The following is an 8,145-nucleotide window of genomic DNA, read 5'->3' as shown; positions in this document are numbered from 1 at the left end:
TTTTTCAGTCTCACTGTTTAAAACCAGATGCCATTTAGGAAATTAAATTCAATACCAATGATATGATTTTTGAAAGTGCAGCTTTTCAGCAAAAGGGAGCTGAACTATATCCAGTATTTCTGAAAAATCAGACTATTTAATTGAGTGTCTGTCTGACAAGGACATGAACCTAACTTCATGCACCTGTTGTGAAAGTCTTGGACCTCAATTAATGACTGGCAAAGGATGCATAATTAATATAAGAAGAAATCAGGAAATGAATATGTTAAAGTTCCTACTGCAGTTTTAACTTTGTCACAACACTCAGGTCTTTTGTTGGCTTTCCGCATAGAGGTGAATTTCCTGTTTTTCCTGGTTAAATGTATATACCAGAAATTACTCAGTGTGTCATTAAATGTCAGGAAATGCAATTCGACTGAGTTAAGTATGTTATTGGAAAAATCTGGATGGAGTAAATTATTTAGTGTCACTTATTTAATAAGATTTTATGTTCCCTTTCTGATTATTCATGAACAGACTTGTATTTCTACCATTTTTTCCCTTATTCAAAAGTATCAAGTGATGTAAGAGACTATATTCACCTAGAARGTGACAGCATTCAGAAGATATTCTTGACTCAGGCTTCAGATAACTCATTACCCTCGTCTTAATCCCTGTGCAGAGGTCCAACACAAGGCTATTGCATCAGTTAAGTCCTGCTTACACCTTCAATATACAAAACTGAAATGTGCAACACTTACTTACTCAACTTTACCTCTGTGACAGTGAACACAGAATTCACAAGCTCCTGAATACATTATTATTAGAGCCTCTGCAAACCTTAGAGATGGCTACTGAATGTGTCAAGTACCAATTCACAGATGACTATAGTATTCACATGTAYTTATATACTTTCACAAACACAAACAAAAAAGCCAACAGCTTCCCCCAAGAAAAGTTTTCTAGGTAGCATATCTAAAAACAAAAACCCAGATCTGCTCATTTTAATTTAAAATGGTATGTTGCTAGTAGAAACATCCTTTTACTATTTCCTTATCTTGGAATTATTTGGGCCATCTTATCTTTGAGCTAAGCAGGGTTGTTTGCATATCCCAAAGCTAGCACATTAAATCTCACAACATCCTTCTGGAAGTTGAAAAGTTGCACACTGCTATTTATCTGAGGTACTGGAGGGGTTTCATTATGCAAGGTCAAATAGTAAAAATAACTGAAGGTGAGGTGCACAGAATGATTTTTTTAAAAAACTAGAAGGAGGGGTTTTTTTAATAAAGAACAATTGTAACTAGTGAGCAATAAACTCGGGCAAAATTTGGTTTATGGGAGATATATTACTAAATATCCCACAAATACATGTTCTGCATATGGGAATATATGCAGAGATGGAAAAAGCCCAAAACCCAGCTTGCAGAAATGTGTATGCAGTCAGAGATACTATGCTATACGAACTGTTTATTGGAACTGTGTCCCATGTCAATACTGAGGAAAATAAGGAATGGAAAATAACTTTAGAATTGAATAGAGACCCTGTCACAGTTAAATTTGATACTTGGAGCCCAGGCCAACATACTGCCAGGACAGAGAAGGGAAAAAAAAAAGTATACAGAAAACCAGGAATAAATCCAAGATGGGAAAAAGTAAAAGTTAAATTAGCATCATAGAGTAGAGAGAAGTATCAGTAATTAGGCAAATGGATAATAACCATATGAAGTCAATGACAGTGGGGCTGGAAACACAGGCAGTTTGGGAGCTGAACATTTGCAAAGAATTAAGACTGGTTAGAACACACAATGGGTGCTGGGTATGATCTAAACAGACAACAAGAAGCCAGAAGAATACAAAGATATTTTTGATACAGCAGGATGCAGTCAGGAGAAACACCGTATTTTTTKTCAACCTGAGATAACCCTTCCCTCTCCAGTCACTGTTGTACCCAAAAAGTTTCCAGTTAGGCTCTGCAGGAACTTACATAAAATTGAAGGGAAAGTCTCAGCACATCCTATGAAAGCATGTGAAAAAAAAAAAGCAAGTGCTATTGTTGTTACAAGCCCCAGATTCTCCTGATTTTCCTTCCAAGCTAACTTTATTCCACTCTCTGGCTGCGCCCACCTTTGRATTTTCTAGACCAGTAACCCTATCTTTGCATGTGTTCGTAAAAGGCTTCGTAACACRTCTCCCTGTGACTAGTGGGGAAGCTACTCTCAACCCGCTTTTGGGCTGAGAGTATCTCTGCTCTTATTTCAGCTGCCGCGAAAYGTGGTGCCCTGAAATTAGTGACGCCCTCAGGCGCTCCGGGCTGTGCCCACCCGCCCGCTCTGCCGCACCCRCGCTGCATGGGGCTGTATTTCGGACATCCCTCAAGGATTCCTGCTGTGCCTGGACGGGGGAGCTCTCTTCCTCTTGCACACCTAGCAAACAGTCTGCCCTTGTGAAGCACCCTGGAAAAGCACTTCCAGAAAAATATTAAATCTAATTCCATTTCGCTGAAGGGCGGAAGGGCAAGCAGAAGCGATTTAGCAACCCAGCAACTGAGCTGGCACCAGTGCGCAGACATCCTGGATTCTGGTAGTCCCAGGTTCACTAAGCGGCATTAGCAACAGGTTACTCTTTGGAAGAAAAGCCACTATTTCTGTAGTAACACCACATGAGTTTATGCAAATGCATATATGTTTTATAAACACTACAGCCACTACCGCAACACTGAAAACGGACAGTACTGCTATATCTCCCTGTTTCTCAAGCTATTTTGATTAAGCTCTGCACAATTATTTTCTTATCATAAATAAAACAGGCTACCCATCTAATTTTAATATGGATTTTTTACTAGAATAAATATCTTAAATACTCACTGTATCTATAGTACCTTCAATTGGAAGAACCCTAACGTGCTTTCGCAAAGATTTACAAGAGCTTCTCCAAGGCCTGTGCAAACTCACAAGTGTCTTTTCATTAACTTCAAGAAGGTCTGGCATAAATCATATTTATTTAGCTTCTTATTTTAGGTGCAGAAGTTGCCAAATTTTACAAATACGAAAACAGAGGCACACAAACGTTAAGACCTGATTCACAAATGAAGCTAGGCACCACATTGGGTTTAGGCACCCAGAGACAGAAGGTTGGATCTCCAAACCCCATGTCTAGACCACAGATTTCTCAAGTCTGTAAATGACGACATCTCTGCCGGTAGCGTTTTCTGAAGTGCCTGCCACYTCTGCACACACCCGGAGCCAGCTCCAGGCTGCTGCTGGCTCTGCCCACGCCCCATTGGCACCCTTCACGTAGGCATTGCTCTGCTGATTTCCCCCAAAAAGCTCGATCCCACAGGTGTGACCAGAGCAAGCCAGTAGTGCTCTAAACAGTTAAAAGCACAGTTAAAGGCTGTGCCCATCTTTCATGCATCAGCCTATCAGTCAGAACTGGAAAGTAGGAATTCGAGCACATGACCCAAATCCACTGCCTTCCCCAGCAATTTTACCAGGACAGGAGATGAACCGCTCACCTCCCCAGATCAGTGTCCCTCCCTCTAATCTTTAGAGCCACACTCGCTTTTCCCTAGTCTCTCTTTCTCTCTCTCTTCCCCTGTGGGCCTGAACTGAACCCTTTCCTACCCAGCAGGAGGGCTGGAGAGTGCCCTTCCAGACCAGCCGATCGCCAGGCAGGTAAGCCATGTCCTGGAAGACAGGAGATGTTTGTGGTGTGAGGCTTTTGGTAAGAGATCCACACACCAGTGTTTGATATGAAGGGGCAAGAGAGCGGGACCAGCTGAACCTATTGCTATGTTAAAAAAARAAAGAARGAAAAAGAAAAARGTATTTAAAAAACAAAGGAGAAAAGAGTGACTTTGCTGCAGTTTGGGAAGGAACAGTACAGATGGTGAACTCCAGAAAATGCCACAGGGCTGTAAATCCCTGTCTAAGATAGGTCCTTCCATGTCAGCCTGTGCTCAATGCACAGAGGTGGGGGGGAATTTAAGACACCTCACTTTCATTCGGCATCCGTCACTCAGGATGGCTGTCTCAGAATTAGATCTCACGGCTCCAGGCCCTCTCCTGGGCTCCAAAAAGTCTAGACGCCAGGGGTCAAGCAAATACCTCCTTTTGTGGACACAACTCAGAGTAAGTTGCTTAAAAACATTCAACCGGCATGCAAATCCTAAACCCAACTGCAGCAAAGCCACTGAGCCCAGGACATCAGCCCTTTCCTAGATCAAAGCCCTACGCCCTAATCAGTAGACAATTTGGTCTTCTAAATAMAGTTAGCATGTATTCAACACCGACTGGTTGCGAAAAATAGCATTACAAAGGAAATACAGGGCTTATTTGTAAGGTTTAATTTTATTGCCACCTAAACTTCTGTCACATGTAATATACTGGAAACTTCTCCTGGCAAGATGAAAAATTCTGTTGCGAAGTGACACACAACTCAAGGAAACCACTTAGGAGAAATGAAAATCTTGCTCAGCAAAGTGGCCTGGCTTTCTTGCCCTTTGATTTGCAGTTTGCTTCAGAAAAGTATACAAATTTCTTAGCTTTTGACAACCGTACTTCTTAATTCAGTAAGAAATTAGACTCACTCAAGCACAGAATTGTTCCACCAACAGCCAGAACAGACTCCCTCACTCCAGTATTTAATTTCATTGTGGCACTTTTGGCGCAAAATAGCACACAGACAAACTTTAAAATGCTAAAATTAACCAAAAAAAAAAAAAAAAAGAACAATGCAGCTGTTCTGATGAACTAGCAGCTTACAATGCATTTTTGGTCAGGGCCTTTGTTAATACAGTTTTTTTTTTTTTTTGAAAAGGAGAGAGGAGACCAAATGGTCTTACTTGAGTGTTTTTTAGTTAATTAAACACTACTTTTGTAAGGTCACCTATCCCCATGTTTATCACTTCTATCCATAAACATAATCAGTCTGATACCTCTAAGGTGAATTTGTTTTTTACAGTTCAGTTCCTCCAAGGTTCAGTGCAGGAGCCTCGTGATGCTCACAATTCAAGAAGTTACTTGTAGCCTTGATATGACTGTGTCACTACCCATCCAACAGCATTTTAACTTACAATAGACATACTGTTGTCAGGATGTTCCAGTGACATCACTTATAAACCACCATAAAAACAAGATCATAAAATAGTATCATGGGTATGAGAAAACTGTACACAACAGCAAGGTAGCAACAAAATCTGTGCTTTTCTTTTTCTTCTTCCCAGATGAGAATAGTATTTATCATGTTTTGGAAGGCTCACCTAGTTAGCTCTACAAAATCCAGTATTTCRGGGCCATTTAAACTAAGGGCTCCTAATATGTGGTGGTACATATCAAGATTAATTCCAGCAACTTGAGTGAAGAAACACTTGTATAAAAGCAAAGTGTATGACTGAGGAGTCATACATAAGGGCTTATCTTCAGGTAAATAAATATGTCTGAAAATTTAGTTCTTTGGAGATTATACGTGGAGTCCTACATATATTCATATACTCACAGAACAGGTATGAATGTAACTACTGTGCATATTATGAATAACATTACGGCTTACAGTGACTGACAGCAAATCCCAGTTTATTTATTTGGTTTCTTTTCAAACTCTTTGTAGGCAAAGACAGAGGGAAGTTCCCTTTTACAAGTTCTGTTGCAAGCAGTGATTGTTCCGGTCAATTAAACAAAGTCATTATACYGTTCCTGAGAATGGCAAATAAAGAAAGGAATGGAAGCGAGGAGGGTTCGCCGGAGAAGAGGATGACTATTTTAAAYCACTTGGATCATCAGACTAGAAATGTAAATTCAGAATTTTGGATTGAACTTCATTGTCATTTCCCATACATTGACTAAAATCATAATAGAGAGCTACTATTAGTCTGTAGACTTTGCAGAATTTTCTCCCYCAGTCTCTGGAAACATATATATGTATATATATATATGTATACACACACACACACACACATACACAGACATATATATATATATGTATGTATGCTTTTAGGAATATTGTCATGCTTTTCCTGTCCCTGTATCAGAAAGCAAAGGAAGGGAAACAAATACTTGTTTAATTGAAAATGAAAAAAATCAGAGAGRGAATTACAGAAACAGCATTTGGTAGCATTTTTAATTTGAGTTAGCGTTCCTTTGGTTGGAGCCTCAGCCTCCAAATAAAATCTCAGTCCACTGAAGGTAAGTGTCTGAACCCACATCAAGGTGAATTGGGATTGTCTGGTATTAGCCGGGGAGGACCTAGGAGTCAGGATTCTTTGTTCATACTTTGTTCATATCCCCTATCTGTTTATTTGTAATGGGCAGATCTCAATCTTTCTATACCATCATTTATTCCCAATAAGGAAGTGGAAGCTTAATTAAGAACTGGAAAGTTATTTTAGTATCCCAAGTGGATGCTGTCATAGAAGAAAAACGTAACTTTCCATTGAGAGAACACAAGATAACTCGTGCCAGCTTGTTTCACTCCTCTCCAAGAGACAGCTGTAGTCCCGCTAACTGGCTGTCAGAGTGGAGGGCTTTGATTTTGGAAAGGGCACCAGCAGGACAGCTGCAGTCTGTATGGAAATCCAAAGGATGGTAACTTGGACCTAGTTGGTGGTCATGTTTTCTTTGATTCTGGGAGATTTCATCTGCTGCCATCTCACACAGCCCCTTGCAAAGACAAAGGCTTTTCATCATCTGAACATTGGTCCCTCCAGGAAGAAATTAAATTACCTGACACAAAAAGGGACAGCTTGGTACTGAGGCWGTATCTGTGCTTTCCAGGACTATTGAATATGTGAATTGAAGTGCATGAACAGCAGTTAACTTGGTGGCAGGCTTCCCTGCATCCCTACCTGGCCTCATACAGACTGGTCCCAGTGTGCCACTTTTCCACCGAAGCTTAGCACTCACTAGAGCCAGGACCCCAACCCAGCAGGAGCTGTGGGGCATGCACCCCTCACCCCAAAGTCTCTCTGCAAAGATAGAGAGGAAAAGCACCATCAAAGTTAAGCACTGGAAACTGCATTTGCTGGCAAGCCAGAGAAGCCAGTTGTGCTTCCATCTTCCACCTTACGCTGAGAGAGAAGACAGGCGAAGACCGCCGTCTGCCTCTCCATCTTTGGGACTGAAGAAAAGAAAGAAAATCAGCAATCCAACTCCTTTTCCCCCTCTTCTATGAGTATAAGGAAGAAAGGTCTAATGCCCCTTGAGCAATTTCAGCRTGGAGAAAAGTAACAAGAAAGGGGGTAGAAGGCAGAGGAGTGTGAAAGACCAGCTATGGGTGATGGCAGAGGTAGCAAGAACAAGCCTTGTTTCCACGGGACTCTTCTGGGCACTCAGAGTAGGACAACTCAGCTGTCTGGGCCTAATTTATTTTCCCCTGCAAGCAAGAAAAACAATGACGCAAAATGAGAGCCTTCAGTCCTCATAGGTTTTGAATGAAAATAAGCCATGTACTTCAGTCCCCTTTGCATCCTCTGTTCTCRGAGTGCCAAACTCTCCTACACACTTAATTACCATTCTCTACTGCAGAATGAACCATTCAAGGCAATTAGCTATTCTTTTCCCTTTCCTCCCCAGAACATGGAAATTCATGTAAAAAAGGAAGGGCAGAGAGAATGCAAAGAGTTTTGCTGCTGGTCACGTAGTTAATTTTGCTGATTGAGTTACAGCCCTGTTTTCTTCTGGATGATGTGCGTGATAATGTGCACATAGGCAACAAACTCCACCTAACACCTGAGCACAGGGCCCTGGCCCCTCCTGCTTGCCAGCGAAATATGCTGGCTGCAGATCCTTTCTGTGCCTGACACATTTTCACCTCAGCAAACTTCCACTTCTAAAACAGAGCTATTAAAACAAAGCTGATAGAGCTATTTTTGAAAAGACTGGGTGACTTCATTCTTTCTCTTCCTCAGTGGTACCTTTTATCTCCAAAGCACGAAACAAGCCCCTAGACAGAACAATAAAATCAAAGGTAACTCTGCAAACAAAACAGTGAGTGGCTTAACATACTAAGGAATGACAGGATGAACACACTTCTAAATGGGAAAAACATCTGGATGTTGTTTAATATTCTAGGGCTACTCAGTGCTAGGGGTTCCCAAAGGCAGATTCCACTCACTCAGAAGACAGCAATGCAAGCTCTCTAGTCTGGTGCTTTTTCCACCTGAAACTG

The sequence above is a fragment of the Rhea americana genome, unplaced genomic scaffold (genome assembly GCF_003343005.1).
Source record: "Rhea americana isolate MKP2758 unplaced genomic scaffold, rheAme1 scaffold_62, whole genome shotgun sequence".
In the NCBI taxonomy this organism is placed as follows: Eukaryota; Metazoa; Chordata; class Aves; order Rheiformes; family Rheidae; genus Rhea; species Rhea americana.
This window is presented reverse-complemented; position numbering follows the sequence as displayed.